This window comes from Pantherophis guttatus, chromosome 1 (genome assembly GCF_059756535.1).
Source record: "Pantherophis guttatus breed Tessera chromosome 1, ASM5975653v1, whole genome shotgun sequence".
NCBI lineage: Eukaryota > Metazoa > Chordata > Lepidosauria > Squamata > Colubridae > Pantherophis > Pantherophis guttatus.
This window is the reverse complement of record NC_142063.1, coordinates 139,959,099-139,981,824: the sequence shown is the minus strand read 5'-3', so window position 1 is coordinate 139,981,824 and position 22,726 is coordinate 139,959,099. Positions and strand designations below refer to the sequence as shown.

The 22,726-nt window shown below is 38.7% G+C and overlaps 1 long non-coding RNA gene across 1 annotated transcript in view; it reads right to left on the bottom strand.

Moving 5' to 3' along the window:
* The window catches only part of LOC148116577 (uncharacterized), a 62,996-nt gene that overhangs the window by 12,191 nt on the left and 28,079 nt on the right, over window positions 1–22,726 (bottom strand). The window contains exon 2 of the long non-coding RNA XR_015731119.1: window positions 9,550–9,682. This is a non-coding gene — a long non-coding RNA (uncharacterized LOC148116577). The remainder of the gene's footprint in view (window positions 1–9,549; window positions 9,683–22,726) is intronic.

The window sequence follows — 22,726 nt, the reverse complement described above, 5'->3', positions numbered from 1 at the left end:
CAGACTTAGCTGCAAAATTCACATCCTCATGAGTAAAACAGTACTCTTGTGGTCAAATAATCCCACACCCTTTTTCTGCTAAGAGAGAAAAGTTTTGGACTGTAAAATAAAGAGTAGAGCTCCACTGAATTCAGAGGCCTTAATTAATTAATTCAAACCCCTTACATCCTGGACATAAATTGTTTCTACCCTCAAAACACTATAGAGCACTGCACACCAGAACAGCTAGACACAAGGACAGTTTTTCCCCGAATGCCATCACTCTACTTAACGATTAATTCCCACAACACTGTCAAATAATTTACTAAGACTGTATTACTATTATTCTTCTCTTACTAGTATCTATCTCTTTCCACTTATTACTATAACCATGTTTCTTGTATCTTTCAATTTATATTGCTTTTTATTTGTTTCTTAGTACGATTTGATAGCTTATTAATAACCTTGACTACCACTAAGTGTTGTATCTTTTTATTGTTGATGAATTTTATTCTCCTTATGTACACTGAGAACATATACACCAAAGACAAATTCCTTGTGTGTCCAATGACACTTGGCCAATAAAGAATTCTATTCTATTCTATTCTATTCTATTCTATTCTATTCTATTCTATTCTATTCTATTCTATTCTATTCTATTCTATTCTATTGGTTGTGCTCGGGTTAGTCTGAGTAGCAGGCGGATTTGAGCTGGTACCCTGCTACTCAGACTAACCCGAGCACAACCAAGCCCCCACCTAAATAGAACACACACCCATCCAATCAGAGCACAGCCAACCCCCCATCCAATCAGAGCACAGCCAAACCCCCAACCAATCAGAACACACCTCCACCCAATCAGAACACAGCCAAGTTCCCACCCAATCAGTTCACACCCTCACTGGCAGTTAAAAGGAAGAAACAGCTGCAATCACACACATTGCTCCTAGAAGCACGAAGCCGAAAACACCAGCCTGAAGATGACAATATGAGACTTTGTCAAAACGTTGCCAAGACACCTCCAATTTTACGTGGGAGAAAACCCAAATAACCAAAGACCTACATTAATATATATATATATATATATATATATATATATATATATATATATATATATATATATATATATGTGTGTGTGTGTGTGTGTGTGTGTGTGTGTGTGTGTGTGTGTGTGTGTACAGTTAATATCTCGGGTTTCTTCCCGTGTAATTGTAAACATATTCCTAAAAGGGTAGTAGTGACGTTTCGACGAAATCACATTCATCATCTTCTGGCTGAAGTTCTCGGTTTGGTCCTTATCGGCAAACTGTGTGAACGTAACTGACATTTTTCTATGAAAAGAGGCAAAGGTGTATTCTGATTGGTCAACAGTGTTGTTGTATTCTGATTGGCTGATGACATAACTGTATTTTGATTGGATGGAAGTGCTGATGCTTGGTTGTGGGTTAATGGATAAGTTATGATGGAAATGGTGGCAACACAGGCATTATGATGAATCTTTGATCTATGGTTTAGATTTTGTGTTAAGATTTGTCTGTCTATGAGAGCAGGTTTCCAAATAGTAGGCAGACGGGAGGTGTCATCATGTTTATTCATACAATATGGTCTTTTCTGTATTTCAATGGCCTTTCTGATTATTCTGCCATTGAGATATTCTATTTTTGCAACTGTTTTTGTGTTATTAAAATTAATATTATGTCCTGTGGCATTTATGTGTTGTACTAATGATGATGTGTGTTTTTTCTTTTGTACTGAATTTTTATGTTCCTCGATGCGCACACTCATTCTTCTGTTGGTCTGTCCAATATATGTTGAGGGGCAGGAAGCACACGGGATTTCGTATATGCCTTGATCTTCTAATTCTATTTTGTCTTTAGGGTTTCTCAGAATAGACGATATCTTTCTATCTGTGCAAAATATGGTTTTGATGTTGTGTCTATGTAGTATCTTGCTAATTTTATCCGTTGTTCCTTTTATATAGGGCAAGATGGCTTTCCCATTGTTTTGTTCCTCTTGTTGATTTTTCTTATATATATACCCGTGAAAACTTACATAAACAAATATATATATATATATATATATATATATATATATATATATATATATATATGTATCTTTTTTCCTTTTTCGTAGGCTTTTATGTGCATATTCTTTCTAGCCAGGTTTTACCTACGTAAACTTAGTTGTTCTACAGCCCTAGGTTCTGTGAAATCTCATTCACAAGTTTCTGGGCCTTTTTTCTGCTGACAAACTGCAACTCTGTGTTGCTCTCTGGGAGACTCAGATAGCTATTTCTGCCTCTTAAGGCGTCTTCAGTGAGCCACACCCACTTCTCAGATATCCTCCCTGTAAAGGTAAAATGTATCTTTTTTCCTTTTTCATAGGCTTTTATGTGCATATTCTTTCTAGCCAGGTTTTACCTACGTAAACTTAGTTGTTCTACAGCCCTAGGTTCTGTGAAATCTCATTCATTATCTGTTTAACATGTATATATATATGTTTATGTAAGTTTTATATATATATATATAGTAGCATAAAAATATAAGAAATCAAAATGAGTATATATTAAGTAGGCCTATAGAAAATACATTTCATTACATGCATGGATTGCATGTAAGCAGATATATTTGATGCCTAAAAACCTTGGTTTTAAACATGAACCATAAGATCTATAGGTATGAGCATATACCTATAGGCATTTTTCACATGATCCTTTACTTCCTGTTATGAGATTCATATTGGTTTATTTATTTACCAACATTTGTATCCTGGCACATAACATCTAAATAAAACTCATGAAATAACAACTGTCATCATAAGATAGATATGATAATATAACATATGAAATAGCAAAAGCACACATAAAACTATCCATGTCAGAGCTCTCAATCTCCAAGTGCTCTTTTAAAGAGATAGCTGTATGAAAATATAGTAATATGGGAGTCCAACAGATGTCAATGAATAACATGTTCCATAAGGATGGGATAGTTGTTGAAAAGATCTGCTTCCAGGTCCCCCCAAATTTTACTCCCATAAATATCGAAGGAGGGTTCCTTTAGAACTTTTTCTGAATGCCTTGAAGTGCAGGAGGGGGGTGTGGACCTGGCAGGGATCACGGAGACCTGGTTGGGCCATGAAGGGGGGGTTCCCCTCGTGGAGATGTGCCCACCAGGGTTCCACGCATTACATCAGCTGAGGGCCCAGGGGAGGGGCGGAGGGGTAGTGGTGATTATTAAAGAAAGTCTTAGTCCGAGGGAGGCCACTGTTCCTCAGATAGCCGGTTGTGAGTCCCTTTTTGTGAAGTGGGGTCGTGAGGTGCAGATGGGTTTGCTGACTGCATACTTGGCTCCCTGCCATGTAGCAGCAGCCCTGCCTGAGCTGCTCGACATAATAGCCGGGGTGGCGGTGGACACCCCCAGGCTTATGGTTATGGGGAATTTCAACCTGCCATCCGTCGGTGAAATGTCACAAGCAGCCCGGGAGTTCATGGCCTCCATGATGGCTATGGACCTGACCCAGTTAGTTCATGACCCCACCCACATTGGGGGACACACACTGGACTTGATTTTTGTCTCTGGTCAGTGGTTGAATGATCTCACAATAGGGGACATAGTCATTATCCAGAGCCTGGATAGCTCTGCAGACAAGGCACTGTAATTTAACACCAGCTGTCTGCAGTTAAAGTAAGTTCGAATCTTGCCAGGCTCAAGGTTGACTCAGCCTTCCATCCTTTCTAAGGTAGGTAAATTGAGGACCCAGTTTGTGGGGGCAATAAGCTGACTTTGTATAAAATATACAAAAGTATGAAGGCTATTGCTTAACACATTGTAAGCCGCCCTGAGTCTCTGGAGAAGGGCAGCATATAAATCAAATTTAAAAAAAAAGAAATTAAGTCCTTGTCATGGACAGATCATTCGCTCCTTTAGCTAGACTTTTGGACCGCTTCCCCTCACTACAGGGAGACAGAACCGACCAGGTGGCTCCATCCCAGGCGCCTGATGGACCCTGAGAGGTTCCTGACGGAGCTTGGGCCATTCCCAGAGGCTCTGACTCATGGCTCGGCTGAGGAACTGGTGGCCGTCTCGGATAGGATGGCCGCCGGAGCCTTGGATCTCGTCGTGCCTTTGCGGCCTCTGACTCGGTGCCATTCTCAACTGGCTCCTTGGTTCTCCGGGGAGCTGAGAGAGATGAAGCACCGGAAAAGACGCCTAGAGAGCGATTTGAGGGCCATCCGCACCAAACCTGACCGAACACCGGTGAGGTCTTATATCAAGACCTACCTAGTGGCAATAAGAGTGGTGAAATTTAATTATTTTTCCACTCTTATTGCATCTGCAGAGAACCGCCCAGCCACCCTGTTTAGGGTGACCCGCTCCCTACTGCAGGTAGGAGTGAGGGAGGATCCCTTGCAGGGTAGAGCTGATGATTTTGTGCAATATCTGCATGATAAAATCACTCAGATTCGGGGCGGCCTGGACTCCAACTGGGTAGCCTCGGATGGGATGATGGAGGTGAGTCTTGAGAATGTTATCTGGGAGGAGTTTGACCCTGTGACTCCTGAGGACATGGACAGGATTCTGGGGAGGCTTAACGCTACCACATGTTTATTGGACCCGTGTCCCTCCTGGTTGGTGCTGGCCTCCCGGGAGGTTACATGAGGCTGGTTTCAGGAGATTATCAATGCTTCATTGAGTGAGGGCGTCTTCCTATCCGCCGTGAAAGAGGCGGTGGTGAGGTCCCTCCCCAAGAAGCCTTTCCTGGACCCGGCTGTATTAGCTAATTATCGTCCTGTCTCCAACCTCCGCTTCGTGGCGAAGATTGTTGAGAGTGTGGTGGCGAGACAGCTTCCTCGGTTCTTGGATGAAGCTGTCTATCTAGATCCGTGCCAGTCGGGCTTCAGAATGGGTTACAGCACGGAAACGGCATTGATCGCATTGGTCAATGATCTCTGGAAGGCCCGGGACAGGAGTTGCTCCTCTGGAAATAAAACTTCACCAGGAAATAATACTGTTATCCTCATGGATGTGTAGAAGAATAATACTTATGAAAGTGTTAATTGATGCTTATCTCATTCCTTTAAGTTCTTGGAACCATTCTAATGAAACCAATGCAATTTTGAAGTTTGTCTTCCTTCTATCTTCTGAAGCAAATGCATCATAACCCTTCTTTGAAAGTAAACTTAAACTGTTTGCTTTAAAATAGATTCCCACCATTTACTGTTTTAGATTCATGTTTAAAATGCAAATTGATCTGAGTACACTAATGTTCCACAACAGATCAATACATGTTATGTATACTGCATTTTTATGATATCGCTAGAATTTTAAGGCAAGAGATGGCAGAGTAGCTCTCCCCAAGATGTCATTATTTCCATGGAAGACTGTAGGACCATTCAAACCAGTTGTAGGGGTTAAAACCAGTTGTAGGGGTCTCCCCCAGACCATCAAGGTAGCTCTGTCTTCCAAAAATCTCCACCAATGTTTTTCCAAGGTCATTTTGCTATGTACAAAGCAGATTTCCTGTGGAACTGTAGAAACCTAGAAGACCATTCTGCATTTTAGAGTTGTGGCATAGTGGTGATGCCTCACCTAACCTATTTCAGGAAGTTTTCAAAGGCCCGTTTTAAGTTAGATTGGCTCCTTGACAAGTATTATGAAGGATTGCATATGGAGCCATGTGTCTTGCCATATGAGCGAATTCAATGTTTTAAAAGAGCTATGAAGAACTAATGCATACAACAGCCGAGCATCTTAATAAAGCTGAATACAAAAAAACCACACTATTAACAGAAACAGAAACTTCCTATAAACAGATCTAGTTGATTTACCATAGTGTCTAACACTTTAGAAACATTACAGCATTGTTCTTGGCACTACAAATATTATATAAATTCATCATGGGTGGGGACATCTGGACAGCAGCACTACTTTGTCTTTTAGGGAATGGGTGTGGCCAGATTAAAAATTTAAAAACCACATTTCATGTTTGATCATTTGGCTTTGGGCATTTGGAATCTAGCAACTTGTTTCTTCTAAAACCTTTCCATCTATCACAATTGCCTTCTTTTTATCTCCTATTGTCCCCAGGCCAATTGAACCTCCCTTCATCCCTTTTGTTGAAGATAGATAGTACTCTGGATTTCCTTCTGCTAGGGTTTTGGTAGGGTTTGTTCTGTCTAAGAAGTAAAATTTTGCTTTGCTTACATTCCATGGTGATTGTGGAAAATGGAAAATGGATCCCTTTATTCATTCTGAGTCTCCAGAAACCTGAAAGTAACAAAAAGTCCTCTTGGAGGATCAGAGGCTGTTAGAAATATCTCTGTGTGTGCCTGTGTGCCTGTGTGTGTGTGTGTGCTCATGCATATAGGCTAAGCCCATGATGACAAACCTATGGCACACGTACCGGAAGTTGCACACAGAGCCATCTCTCCAGGCATGCCAGTTGTTGCCCATTGCTCTTCCGGGTTCTGATGCCCACTGGCCAGCTGGTCTTCTCGCATGCATGCACACCAGAAACCGGAAGACCAGGGGATCAGCATGCATGTGCACACCGGAAACCAGAAGCTCAGCTTCCCGATACGCACATGTGCACCGGGGAACTGCTCTTCCGGTTTCTGGCACTCCTGTGCATGCACGCCGGGGAGCTGCTCTTCCGGTTTCCGGTGTCCCCCCCGCATATGTGTGTGCACTCCCGTTTTGGCATTTGGTGCCAAAAGCATTCGCTGGGCTAAACTATGGAACCACAAAGGAATTTAAACTAGCAAGGGAGATAATGATTCTACTTACATTAAATCTCGGAGATTCTAACATGAGAATGAAACCTAAAACGGAATAAAAACTTTTCCATTGAAAACTTTTTTTTTTAATTTGATTTATATGCCGCCCTTCTCCGGAGACTCAGGGCGGCTTACAATGCGTTAAGCAATAGCCTTCATACTTTTGTATATTTATACAAAGTCAGCTTATTGCCCCCACAAACTGGGTCCTCATTTAACCTACCTTAGAAAGGATGGAAGGCTGAGTCAACCTTGAGCCTGGTAAGATTCGAACCTGCAGAAATTGCAGGCAGGCAGCTGTGTTAATTACAGGGTGCATTAAACCACTGTACTACCAAAACTTTGGCTTTCATGCTTGCTTACAACTATGGCAGTGGTACTAACAGCAAATTCTATCCCTTTTCTCTTCCCTGAATACTCATGCAACTGAAGTCATTTTATGTATCAGATCCAAAGGTGTTCTGAAGAAGTAAAACAGTACATCAACAGCAGTGGTTTAAAATTTTTAAAGTAAATGGTGGTTTGTTTGTTTTTTAAATCAGAATTCTGCTTTCTACTTGGAACAGAAGGTAGTGTGAATCTTGGATAGCTAATTTATACATACACACACACACATGCGCACAGAGACATAAACCAGATAGGCTTTTTCCTCTGGGAAGTAGAGCGGTTAATATTCAACATGAAATGTCTAATCTTTAAATACATTATAATCTAAGTGCTTAGGATAATTTTTGCTTTAATACCTTAAGAGTCTGCAAAGCCTGAAGGATGGGATTATTAAAATGGAATTTTAATGTCAAAATTATCAGAGAAGAGAACACATTGCTCGTATTCATAAAAAATGTATTCAATTTCTCTATGATTTGTTCAAATAAGAGATGAGAATATATTTGATTATACCTTGTAAGTAATTCTGAAATTTGATCAGATGATTGTAGGTCATTTCTACAGCAGGGCTGTCAGCAGTGAAGATTACAATATTTAAGTTGTTTCTCTGTGTGTCACTATTGGCATACCTGTGTGGCCAATAGTGACACACACAACGTATTTGCTTTGAAAACTCAGTTCCACAGAGAGATTGTCTTGAAAGAGGCAAGACCTAAGAGTTGAACAAGCAGAAATCAACACGGACGTGAATCTCCCAGATTATAACAAGCATCCCACACTTGCTGAAGCTTACATGTTTCCATTTCTTGGTATTTCAATGCCACAGTGTAAGCAAATAGCTTATCTGGTACAACAGAAATGTTACCAAATTTCTGCAAAGATAGCAGTAGCACTTAGACTTATATACCGCTTCATAGTGCTTTACAGCCCTCTTTAAGCAGTTTACTATGCAAGAAACATTCAAATTCTTAGAAAGCCAGGATAAGAAACATTTAAGGGGGGTGTAAGTTTGTAGGTTATATACCTGATACCAGGGGTTAAATCCAGCAGGTTCTGACAGGTTCCGGAGAACCAGTAGCAGAAATTTTGAGTAATTCGGAAAACCGGCAAATACCACTTCTGGCTGGCCCCAGAGTGGGGTGGGAATGGAGATTTTGCAATATCCTTCCCCCAGGAGTGGGGAAGGAATGGGGATTTTGCGGTATCCTTCCCCTGCCATGCCCACCAAGCGACGCACACAGAACTGGTAGTAAAAAAAGTTGGATTTCACCACTGCCTGATACCTTGATAAATCTGCTGCTGCCGCCTCTTAGTGCAGATAGTATCGAGCTGGACAGATCAACAATCTGACTTTGCAAAAAGACAGTTCTTTACTTTGGCCTGGTTTCATGCTGAGTAATCTTTGAAGTATCAATTCAGTATAACAGTTGTGGCAGAAGATGGTTTTAGAAAGGGAAGTCTAATTTCTCAAGCTAGTTTCACATTTCTTCTGAGCCTGTCTAAAGCATTCAAAACAACTCATATCGTAATTATAGTTTTCATGTATGAATGAAAAACCTTACCAACCCATTAGATTCAAATGAAGCAAAGATACAGAAATTGCTATAAAGAGTCCAAGTAATATCAGAACCTTTGAAAAAACGGGATGTTGTCACAATGGGGGTGGGAGGGAACTAAATTGGCATTGCTGGTGAGAATTTCTGTGATTAAAATTAGTGTTTTGCCTTGTGTGTTATTTTTGTTTCAAACAATAACTGCTTTGACAACCGATGCACCATTTGAACAGCGGAAGGATGACATATCTAAATTGGGGTGGCAAGGTAAAATATGGCAGATTAAACATAAGGTGTAACAACATGTTTAAAGAAAAAGAAGGCTTAAGTCTACCTGATTTGAAATTGCATTTTTCAGCTTGTTCAGTCTGGATGTAGGAGTGGGTGACTCTGATGAAAGAATGTATGATAAAATGGGCTAAAAACTTTGGGTATGATATATACATGGAATAATGAGAGAATATATGAATTTTCACATATGACATTCACATGTTATAATCTTAAAGAGAATTTCTATAAAATGATGTACTGTTGGTATTTATCACTAGAAAAAACTGCCTAAAATGTATAACAATACCACAAAGGTATGCTGGAAATGTGAACAACAAGTGGGGATTTTTTTTATCATGCTTGATGAATATGTAAAAAAACCTAAAAAATGAAATGGATTCCAATACATACCTTAATTTGGAAATCTTAAAAACTAATATTCAATTGAAACCAGAGATATTCCTTTTGGGACTGATGAATAAACATGATGGGGGAAAAAAACCTATGGAACTTTCTTTCTATACATGGCAACAGCAATGCACATGTTTTTAATGCACAACAATAGAAAGAATTGTTAATACCTACCGTACAATGGAAGAATGGATGGTGAAATTGATGGAACTTGCTGAGATGGCAAAATTGACAGGTTTGATCAGAGAACATGCATAGATTAATTTGAATGCTTTTTGGAAACTCCTTTTGGACTTTTTGCATGAAACTGGGAAAACAAATAAAATTATGACATAGGCTTAATGAGAAAAAAATGCTAAATAAAGAGGAAAAAGGAAAATTATGTAGTAAACTTAGAGTAAGACTATATTGATTCCTTCTATAAAAGAAAGTCAGAAGTCATTTCCTTGTATATTTTTCTCTCCCTTTGTATACACTTTTGGCTTTGCTTCCTTTTTCCTTTTTTTCTTTCTTCTATTTCAATTATTACTTTGTTAATTTTTATTTCTTTGAAAATTTAATGAAGTTATGAAAGAAAAAAAGGAAGGAAGGAAGGAAGGAAGGAAGGAAGGAAGGAAGGAAGGAAGGAAGGAAGGAAAAGAAAGAAAGAATCTAATAGTCCTGTAAGGTAGCTTTCCTGGTGCTTTCAGACATAATGGAATACAATTCCCATAATTACCAGATAGTTCAACTACTGGCCCTGAATTCTGGGAATTACAGCCCAAATTATTGGAAGGGTGCCAGGCTGTGAAAGGCACATAACATACACACTTTGCAAGATTTAGGTAATTGCATTTAGAAGTTTCTGAAATAGGGTTATTCTCTTAACTGTACAAAGTTTTCTTACTACACATTTTGAATGCCTGCAACTCTGAATTCATACACAATTATATATGAATAGTGTTTTATTCCCCATTTTCACTTTTCCTTGTGATTAAATATAATTATACCTTGCCAAGTATCAATATTTCTAAATTTACAAGATGTTCACTAGAAAATACAAAAAATTCCATTTATTGAGTCGCTTGAATCAATGTAATAGCATTTCATATAATAGCATTTTCCTTCAGAGGAGGAGGAGGAGGAGGAGGAGGCAGCTATGATGCTAACATAATTATAATTTTTCATCTTGTGATACTTTCAAATGGAATATTCATTCTGTAAATATGACATAGGCATGACTTTATTTCTTGAGAATGTTGATTTCTACCATAATCTTATATTTAAACATGGGTGGGGGGGGGGAGAGAGATTTTAATATGCAGGCTTACTCCACCCATTACTGAAAGTTTGCAGTCTCTGGTTTAAAACATTGCAGCTGTTGAAAAAAGAAAAGAAAAAGAATTTAAGACAAGCCTGAAATACTTATTTTGTTGAAAGCAGGTACTGTATTTACATATCTGTGGTTTTGGAAAGAACCTTGATTAAGGCTGCAGTCCTTATGATCACTTAACTCAGATAAGTTCCATGGAATTCATTTAGGCTTGTTTTTAAGCAGACATGCATAACAGTGTCCTGTTCTTGTGGAATGTGTACAGTTATAGCTCAGTACAAAAGAACTACATTATCTTGATAGATATATTTCTTATTGTTCTACTTTATTGTGAAACATGCATCTTTTAAAATCATTTGAAGACTTCAATCCTTTATGACATATGTATTCCACATGTATACATGCAAAGAGCTTAAGCAATACTCTAGATATGGACAAGCTGGCATGAGAATTATTGTATATCTTCAGATATGTGAACCTCAAGCTTTAGTGGATTTGAAAATAAATCCAATTGGGAATTAAAAAGTAAATGGGCTGCAGATTTTTTGTTGGAGGGTGGGGGGACATAATATGAAGAAAACTACCAGATACCCATTATTCTGCACTGGTTAAGGCTGCTAAATAACATCCAGGGAGAATCCTGAAGATAATTCTTCACTCTCAAAAGGAAGGTAATTTTTCACCCTCTTCATGGGTTAGACTAGATCAAATTTCTGAGAACCTTCACAGGGAAAGCTGAGCATTCTTTACCAGTAAGGAACTCTGTGGGAAAACTGAAGGCAGGTGAAAATGATTATGTATTGCTCCAATGCCACATGTCCTGAGGGTAAGGTGACCAGATTTTAACATTGGTAAAGAGGGACATTGTGGGCGTGGCTTATTTTGTGGGCGTGGCTATCTGGTCATGTGACTGGGTGGGCGTGGCTATCTGGTCATGTGACTGGGTGGGCGTGGCTAGCTGGTCATGTGACCGGGTGGCCATGGCTATGTGTATAGGGTAAGGTGAACAGATTTTAACATTGGTAAGAAGGACACCATTGTGGGCGTGACTTATTGTGTGGGTGTGGCTTGGAGGCCATGTGACTGGGTGGGCGTGGCTAGCTGGTCATGTGACCGGGTGGCCATGGCTATGTGTATAGGGACTACTCAGAGGGCTGAAAAGTCATTTCTGACAGGTCCTCACACTTTTGACTGGTCCTCACACTTATGACCATCCTCACATTTATGCCCGTGCAGTATTCTTAACAACCATGTCACTCATTTCACAACTGCTTCTCTTCACCATGGTGACAAGGTAGGGCAAAAATGTAAAATGTGAGGACAGTCGTAAGTTCGAGGACTGGTCAAAAGTGTGAGGACCAGTTAAAATAACTTTTTCAGCCCTCTGAGTAGTCCATATGCACAAAAGGATTAACCAGAGGGCTGAAAAAAGTCATTTCTGACAGGTCCTCGCACTTTTGACTGGTCCTCACACTTATGACCATCCTCACATTTATGCCCATGCAGCATTCTTAACAACCATGTCACTCATTTCACAACTGCTTCTCTTCAACATGGTGACAAGATAGGGCAAAAATGTAAAATGTGAGGACAGTCATAAGTTCAAGGACTGGTCAAAAGTGTGAGGACCAGTCAAAAATAACTTTTTCAGCCCTCTGAGTAGTCCATATGCATAAAAGGATACAGCAATAGAGAGGGATGAAGGAATGGAAATTAGAGTAGGAGTGAGGGTAAGAGAGGGAGGAAGAGAGGAGGAGAAGGAGAAAGGAAGAGGAAGTAGGGAGGAGAAAAAGAGGGTGGGGGGAAGAGAAAGTAAGAAGGAAAGAAAAGAGAGTGGTGGTAGGTTTGAGGAGAAAGATTGCTGTACAATAAAAAAGATGAAAGGGAAGAAAGCCAACCCCAAGCAAATATAAAGATATTAAGATTAAGAATGAATTGTTAAACTTTAAAGAATAAAAGAGAACAAATATGAATAAATAGCAATAATTAGAAACACACATACAAACATACAATGTATTTTCTTTGAACAGAATATTTGGCTGGTTCACAAATTTAAACAGCGTTTAGTCATTTCAATTAAATTTACAATTTCTATATTTCCTTTTTGCCATATTTATTCCTCATCTATTTTTTTAAAAAAACAATATTACCCTTCATCCTCATCTCTAATCTTAATCAAATTCAATTTTTCCTTTCTATTCTATATTATACCCCTTCCCATTGTCATCTATTTTTATATCCATCCTCACATTGGTTAATTATGTAATTATGTAATACAGTTGTTTAATACAAATTCAACATTTTAATATAAATCAATTAGTTATATAACTATCTTTTTTGTATATTAATCAATATGAACATGAATATTCCAATTATTTCCATGCAATCCAATTTTTTACAAATCAATTAATTATATTTACCAATAATAATAAACCAAATAATTTCCCCCATATATTCCTCCAAACCACAACTTAACCATTTCTGCTTTCAACACAATATACAATTATTAATAGTATCTCAATTATTACAATTCCCTAGTTAAATAGAGCTTTTTTTCTTTTGTGTTTTAAAATCTTAAACTCTCCTCTTTTGCCCAAAATTTCCCATTGTTTGCAGTTTTGTACCTACCTTTTTTGGTGAGGAAAAAGAAAAAGAAAAAGAAAGAAATCTCTCTCTGCCTCATTTTGTCACCTTGCAGGTTTAGTTTCGCTTTCGCCTTTGTTTTCAGTATAGCTGGGGGGGGGAATCTGCTCCAGGAACTTTTTGCAGCTTTTTGCAGCTAATTAACCTAGCGGAAGCTGTTAACAGGGGCTGTTTTTTCTATTTTTGCAGACATGGGTCTATTCATTTTTTTTTAACACTGATCAGCTGTAGGTCGGCCCTTTGAAGCCCCGCGGCAAGAGTTTAAAGACTTTTTTTTCCCTCTAGCCATCAGCGGGGATTCAGGAGGCAGCCGGGAGTCAGGAGCAGAATGAAAAATCGGGACTTTTTTAAAACGCCGCGGGACGCGGGACAAATTGCTCAAAAGCGGGACTGTCCCGCCAAAAGCGGGACGTCTGGTCACCTTACCTGAGGGACTTCCTGATATACCCATATCGTGAGATCCTTCCGCATTTCAGGAATTGGTTTAAAGGTTGGCTGTGTGTTTTCATTCAGGAAAATAATAATAATTTAATATTTTTAGAACTAGTAAAATTCAGGGGCAAAAATCAGTAGATTTCTTACTATGTATTGATACCAGATCTTTAATTTTAAGAAAGACAATTCTGCATGGGAGAATATCTGTTGCTAAATTAGATTGTGGTTTTTTTTCAGCGGTGGGATTCAAATAATTTAACAACTGGTTCTCTGCCCTAATGACCAGCTGAATAGGTGTGGCTGGTGGTCATATGACTGGGTGGGCATGGCCAACTCGATGTCACTCACATTGAGGGGCGCTTTGCCTCACCCGGCCTCTCATGATCATGGGGATGCTGCAATGGTCGTAACTGTGAAAAAGGTCATAAGTCACTTTTTTCAGTGCCATTGTAACTTTGAATAGTCACCAAATGAACTGTTGTGAGTCAACACAAATGTACGAAAATACAAAAAGCTTTGTTTGCAAAAAGCTGCTCTACATACCAATCATTAGATTAGAAATACCTGCAAGCCGGAGTTACAAATTAGGCAGGGTGCCAGAGCACCTTAAGGAATTAAAATAGTTAAAATGCAATGATAACTATCAGCAGCCAACTCTTGCTCATAAAGTGAAACCCTTTATCAGAGAGGTCATTTAAGCTCTCGAGAGTTAGTATTAGTACATGCCACAGATCTCTAAATAAACTTCAAGCCTGGTGCCATGTTACTAAGCCTTATTATCATGAGAGAAAACTAAAACGAATTGGAGGATCCACATCCCTACTTCCTTTTTTAAAAAAATCCTGCTATCAGTGAGCAATCATGTGCCTTGGCCACTCTAAAGTAATGCAAAAGCACCAAAGATGCTTTTTCAAGAGGCAACTGGACTTTCTGGAAACCAAGAAAGTCAAGTTGCCTCTTGAAAAAAAGCACCTTTGGGACAGCCATGACCTGAATGACTGAAGAATCCCCATAGACAAGAGACTCCTGTGCTCAGTGAACTGACAAAGCACCCTTTCACATCCAGGAGAAGCAATCCGTAGATTCATTTACAGCATTTAAAGATATCAGCTGGTCTCACTCACCTCACAAGATATCCTAAGGAAATCATCCAGATTTAAGGAAAGATCACATGCTCCCAGAAAGGCAGTAAAAAAATCAGTGCCAAGCTTGCATCCTGCCTCTTGGAAGCTCATCCCAAAAGGACAGTGCCAGGAACCACTAAAGCAGTGAAGGAAGACCCCCTCCCCAGATAGAAAAAGAAACCATGAGGCAGGAAAAAATTCAAACACAATACAAATAATTAAACCACAACATTTTAAATCCTTTTAAAACTAAAACACAAACCTTGTCTGGATTATTGCCAGAGCTCAGACCCCAGGCAAGCTCAAGTGTAAAAGCTTGATATAACTACAAAGGCTAACTACAAAGAATGCAATTAGTTCTAGAATGTAGCAAAAAAGCAAACACTGTAGCTGTTGCTTGTTAAACCAATTACCAGAACAAATAGACACAGGAACTAGCCAGATTGTTCAACCCTGCTTCTTTTCAGGAACAAAGATTAACCTTTTTCCTTCCAAACAAAGCTGAATAGGGAAATTTATCCCATCAATAAACACAGAATTAAACTTCACCAAAAATCAGTTTTAGACCAAAACTCAGAAAGAGTATATAAACTCACATTTGAATGTCAATCTTTCTAGCTAGCCAGCCAAGAAGCCTTGCTGAATGTCACTCATCTTGGTTCATTAAAAGCTTCTTTCTGGCAGCTGTGCTTCATTATTCAATTATTTCTTCAAAGCGCTGATCATTGCATCCCGGCTGAAAGAACTCTAACAGGGGAATATTTCCTCCCAACAGCAGTGTAAAAAGCTTAAAACAACCCTTCCCCTTTAAGAAAGTCAAGCCCCTAATAAAGCAAAGCAAAGTACCAGCAAAGAAAAACAAAACTCTGGAGTAGCTCAGGCGACAGTAAGTTTGGGCGTACTGCCAAGAACCTTTAGCTGTTACAATGTAATGTGGGTTACTGGAGAGGCAGTTTCTGTAAGCAGGGCAATAAAGATTAGGCTAGAAACAACACCAGAAAGTTTCCTTCCTGCCTTCCTTATAGGATTAGCCCTGTAAAGTATAAAAAAACAAAAGGCGATTTCTTCCAACAACCGGTTCTCCAAAGTGCTCAGAAAGTTAACAAACAGTTCTCCCAAATAGGTATGAACTGGTTGAATCCCACCACTGTTTTTTTTAAACCTCAATGTATAAAGGCTGGGACAAAGATACAATTGCTGTGCAGAGAATATTTTTCCTCAGGTATTTTTGTAAACAGATATTATAAGTAGTAAAGGCTTAAAAATTTCAAGCATAGTTTACTGTGTTGCAGGTAACAATAATCTCAACTATTTCTACTTTAATTGTTGTATTTTTAAAATGTTAATATTCCACTTTATTTCTAGAAAACCAAGAGATTGCCATTTATTTTTATTTAAAAAATCTATGGGGTAGGCTAAGTTAAGCGATAGTGACTGTCTCTAAGTCTCTTCAGGGCTTCAGGGCTTAAGTGTGGACATGAATATAGATCTCTCTGGTTCTAATATAATTATAATATAAACTGATACTATTCAAGTTTATTCCACAGTATGTACATTACATGTCAACTTTGACTGGATTGTGGCCAATATAATAGCTAAACATCTCCTTACATCTTTTACTTCATTTTGCATTAATTTCTTATTATTTTTATTGCTTTTACCAAGAATATCAGTCAAGGAATGGGAGGCAAGTTTCTCCTAAATGGTCACCAGGGTTTGGAGCCAGGTGATACGAAATCTGTATATATAAAAGCGAAAACCACTCATGCATTAATCACAAATCTCCAGAACCGTAAAGCCTACAAACTTGAAATTTGCCACGTATGTTCCTCTTGGCTTCTAGGTGATCACTAAGAAAGGATTTTTCAAAATGACCATCAGAGGATTAGTATTTTCTATATTATTATAACATGCTCTGATGCTAAGGAGTTGTTCTCCCCCTTCCCACCTGAAAAGAAATCTGTTCCATGCTCTGATGCTAAGGAGTTCTCCTCCCCCCCTCCACCTGAAAAGAAATCCGTTCCAAATGCAAAACACAAGCAGAGGAGTTTCACTTTCAGTTTTACTTTCATAGTAGCAAGCATCTTTACTACAGAACAGTTGAGCTAAGCCATGCCCAGCCTCCTTCCTGTCTCCTTCTTGCTCACACAGCAAATACTGTTTGAGTTTCCAAACACCTCTCATCTCTCACACACACTGAAAGGATGCTAGCCAGATGAATACCGATGGATGCTGCAGGCTGGGACATTCTACTCCCCCTCCCCCTCTGTTCCAACTGCCAGTTGCATTATATTAACACACTCTGATGCTATGCAATTACACATTCTACATTAAGTTTCAGGCTGCAAGTGTCAATTTATCAAGCCCGAGCACATCGTTTTGTAGTGAAGCACGGGTGTCCAGCTAGTAAACTTCATAGACTAGTTTAATGTTTCCTTGGAAATGGCTTCTTTTTCAAGAAGCATAAAGAGCAGAGCCTTAAAAAATCTGGATGATCACTTAATGTCAGCAACAAGGTGCAGAAAAGTCTAACTCCAATCCAGGCAACAGCAATAATTGTATCTCTTTGCTGACATTAGGTGATCATCTAGATTTTTGAAGGCCAGAATTGAAAGTTCTACAGAAGGTTGCTTATTATCTGGTGTGCTGGAAATACGTGTGTGGTGGAAGTGAAACAGTAGTCATGTCTAGTAAAGGGAGATTGGAATAATTTACTCCCTCACAAATGAAGTTTTGAAAAGCAAAACAGCTTATGAGAAACCAACCTAACACAAAACAGAAACTTCTCAGAAAACAGCACAACTCATACTGTACTTGTTTTGTTGGATTAAACTTCTCACTATTTGGAGTATTAGCTATGTTGATGGGGTTTGGAGAGGTTGTGCAGTGATGGATGGAGAGCATTCTGTATGGGAAGTGTGCTTTATTGTACAATGATTTAACGCTGCACTCTAATTTGGGGGTAGAACTCTGTTAATTTAATTATGCACAGGATTGGCCTATACATTTCTGCTTTATCAACTGTATCACAAAGTATAAGATTCCATCCCAATTTAAGAGCTATTTCACCTACATAGACTTTTCAAAAAAAAAAAAAGTGAACTATTTATTGATTAGTCACATGTACATCTAGTAGATTTTTATGTAATGAGTTTATCTGAAAAATAAATGTGTGCCTTCAAATCAGTTTTGACTTCCAGTGATGCCTCTTATAGGTGTTTATAGGTATGTATGAACAGAACAGAACAGAACAGAATAGAATAGGCAGGAAATCCTATAGCATTTCAGACAAATGGTTGGTCTGTCTGTCTGTCTGTCCGTCCGTCCGTCCGTCCGTCTGTCTGTCTGTCTGTCTGTCTGTCTGTCTAGACAGACAGACAGACAGACAGATCTACCTACCTATCCATCCATCCATCCATCCATCCATCCATCCATCCATCCATTCATAGCTTGCCATCACCTCCTTCCTAAAGCTGAAACAGAGTGACTGGCTTTGCACCTGAAGTAGAAATAAAACTTAACTTGTCCTGGTTTGTAGCCTTGTGCCTTAACATCTACAGCAGATAATGCATCAGTTTTTATCAATTATCAGGTAATCAATCAACTGAGGTTGATCAGCAATTAATCGTCATGAAGGTAAGGGTGGTCTTAGATGATAACGAGCTTGACAGGGTACCTAGCCTCAAGATATATTGGCAGCTTTGGAGACTAGAACAAAGATGATCTGTTTGATTTTTGAAAAAGTAATGACATCCACATCTCTTATTGAGTGACACCAACATCTGTTTTTCACAACTTCATTTGCCCGAGACTGACTCCCTTTGGAAGCAACTCTCCATTAGAGAGATCCTCTATCCTTCTGACTCTGCTATTTGACTCAAACCTATAACATCCAGATCAGGGGTGGGTTCTACTTACCTTTACTACCGGTTCTCATTGCGCCCACACACGCTCTTCTGAGAATGCACAGATCATCTATGATGATGTCTGGGTCAGTGGGCGGAGCCTCCCGCCGGTTTTACTACCTGTTCTTGCGAACCAGTCCGAACTGGGGACAACCCACCACTGATCCAGATCAGGTTATACAACTCTCTAACATTTGATTTTGCCTTTCACAGCTATTCTTGCCTCTCTGCACTCTACTTTCATGAACCTACTCTATTTGGCAATCCAGATTCTAGTCCTTCCACTTGTATCTTCCAGCTATGACCTTAGGCTGGAATTTGTGCCACTGTCAGGTGAGAACTTGATTCCTTGAATAAATCCTGGAGCATTTTTGTGCCTGCTCAACTGGCTTTCTACCTGCCTTCATATTTGCCAAAAGTTCTATCAATCATTAAACCAATTACAACTCACTCTAACCTAGATCAAGACTTTTTTATTTATTGCCTATAGTTGTGTCAACAACATAAATACAATTACTATACCGGAATATCACTGGATAGATCACACTAAAATCAAATTAACTTTATATTATATTTCAGAAGACAGAAGTGCAACCCAATCAACCGATACAACTCCAGATACAAATCGTGTCTAATTATTAGTGGTAAATAGGGGTTAAACTTTCAAATTTAAAGAAGATACTCTCTGTATTTGTTGTAGCAAGATTAAACCTGAAAGACATGCATTCAGAAGATAAGATCAAAATATACTTAAGCAGACTTAGCTTATGTCAAATAGAATCTGGGATATAATGGGAAGAAATAAGGGAGATTAGGAAAATGAAAAGGGGGAGGGGGAATCCCAAAATTTCAAAAAGGGAAAAAAAATGAATGATTTTTAGATGTTGTAATGATTGCCAGAAAAATATAGAAGATGAAAGCCTTGGGCAGATTTTCATTGTCAAGCAACAAAAGACAAGGAAAGCATTCTCAATCAAGAATGTCAGTGGTAGAGGAAAATAATAAGAAAAGGAAAATGAAAAGTGTTTTTAAGGTCAGAGAAATTGGAGGAAAATTTACAGCCAAGGTAAGATTTTTCAAAAGCAATCATGGAAGAGCATAAGAGCCGAGGAAGCTAAAGAAAGCTAGAAAGACTATACTGCAGACTTTCCAAATGGGATTGTAGAATGACAGAAACATTTTTTAGAAAGAGAATATATTCAGAGGCTAACTCTACTAGAAAATGAGGTAAAAAGAGGTAATAAATCAAGTCAGATAGAAAAGCACCAAGTTCAGATAAAATACCCATTGAATAGTGTAAAACTTTAGGGGAAAAGTTTACAAGCTAACAGCTCTGTGTCGACAAACATCAAACAAGATTGTGGCCTAGAGATTTGGTTTATATACGGTACCTTACCAAACAAAGGAGATGAAAAAGAATATGTAATTTATTAAACAATTACAATAATAACCCAGGAAAACAAAGTTCTTTTTAAGATTTTAGGGGGGGGGAGAAGAAAAAGGACACAGCAATACATCAAAAAAACTAAATAAATAAATATGTTTCAGGAAAAGGCAGAAGAATACAAGATTATATAACCCCTAAGGAGGTGGATAATGGAGAAAATAAGAGAATAATGTAAGAACATTTATTTCTTACCAACAACATACCAAATAGAATACAAGAGGGACAATATTTTATGAAATGATAGCTGAAATCAAATTTAAAGTCAAAATAATAATAATATGCAGTACATACATGGTACCTTGTGAGACTATGTAGACGTTCATCACATTTATTCCTATCTAGGGAGGAACCAGGTAAAAGCAATAACAATAGCACTTAGACTTATATATACTGCTTCATAGTGCTTTTTACAGCCCTCTCTAATCAGTTTACAGAGTCAGCATAATGTCCTCAACAATCTGGGTACTCATTTTACCCAATTCGGAAGGATGGAAGGCTGAGTCAACCTTGAGCCGGTGAGATTTGAACTGCCAAACTGCAGCTAGCAGTCAGCTGAAGTAGCCTGCAGTACTGCACTCTAACCACTGCACCACCTCAGCTCTTCAACAGCATACATATTTTGCCACTCTTATCACTATGAGGTTATCCTTAATGAAGGCTTTTACTTACGTTTGATTGGGTTTGCTTTGTTTTCCTTCAGTGGTCCTCTATGTGACTCTTTACTAGCATCTCTATACTAGCATCTATACACTTCAAGCATTTATGAGAACCAGGGCAGAATTAAGAGCAATGAGATTCTGTACAGGCATGACCTGATTCAGGAAGAAAGAATAGAATAGAATAGAATAGAATAGAATAGAATAGAATAGAATAGAATAGAATAGAATAGAATAGAATAGAATAGAATAGCAGAGTTGGAAGGAACCTTGTAGGTCGTCTAGTCTAACCCCCTGCTCAAGCAGGAGACCATTTTTGAGAGGTTGCTGTCCAGTCTCTTCTCGAAAGCCTCCGGTGATGAAACACCCAAAAATTCTGAATGCAAGATGTTCTATTGGTTGATTGTTTTCACTGTAAGAAAATTTCTCCTTATTTCTAGGTTGAATCTCTGTCTCAGTTTCCATCCATTATTTCTTGTCTGTGAAAAAATAATCTGCAATTTCATGACACACCTTGAACTGCATTAACTGTTCAGATACATCCAGGAGATAACAACCTAATAAGTAAAAGATGCAAATGCAGAATTTTTACAAGAGCCCACATCCACCTCCAGTGAGCAGATGATGGATGTTAGAAACAAGCAGGAGTACTTTTCAAATGCAGTTGGCACTTCTAAAAATTCCAGAATGGACTTTTTTAAAAAAATTCTGGAAATCCATAGAAAATGGTAGCAGAAGCTTTTCTTCTTTATTTTAAACTTCTAACTGGCCATAGCAAGAATTCCTTTCTGTTCTGATTGTTAGATTAGGCTAGGTTTTTCAAAAACATGACAAATCTCTTTTGTTTTACTAAAAGGTCTTCTAATATCAAGAAGATTTGTATTGTAACTTTCCTGCAGGGTAAGTCTATCTGCATTTTGTCTTGATTAGAAATATATTGTAGTAATGAACAAAACATTGAGAAAAATAATAAAAACAGATACTTCATTTCAGCGAAATCCCACACATTCTGTTCCTGAATTTATTAATAAATATGAAATAAATTAGAGCTGGCACAAAACTTTTGCTGCCTTTAGCATGGTGGTCCTTTCCTAGAAGCTGACTGCCAGTTGGATCTTACTTCAACATGGATTGCATCTTTCATTGCAACTGAGGCTGCAGGCTAATTCTCTCTGTGTGTATTTTTGAATCAGTTTTGATTCGTATTGATTGTTGGACCACTCCATGTGGTTTTATTGGCAACATTTTCAGAAATGGTTTGCTCTGGTTTTCTTCCTAGGTATCAGACCTGCCTCCATTTAAACCTCTAAATAGAAATGATCCTTGGCTCCAATTTCTGAGAAAAGTATAGTTTTATTAGAAGTCAAGTGTAGTACAGTAATGCATAACCAGAACTGAGACTTGTGCACCAAAATCCTTAAGTTCAACTTTTCCCCCACTTAACTGCCTCCCATCACTGACTTCCCCATGACCAATCAGGTTCAAGCAAGATGTTTTCAGACCGGTCAGTTCAAGCATAGGTTAGTATGCAGCTGCCTTCTTTTCCCAACTAGCTGACCTTGAGGCAGTGTCACACAGGATGATACAATAGTTACTTTCATTTCCCACCAAGCATACTCCTTCCAATCCACCTTCCTCAGAGTTCATGGCAGATTGTCACTGCATGTTAGTGAAACACAAGCAAGGTAAGGTGGCAGCTGACACTAGGCCTGAGAAAAAGAGTAACTGGTGCAAACTCATCCAAATAACTCAATGTCCAAGTCAGGATTAGAACTAATGGTCTCTCAATTTCTAGTCCAGTTCCTTTAACCTCTACACCAAACTGGTTC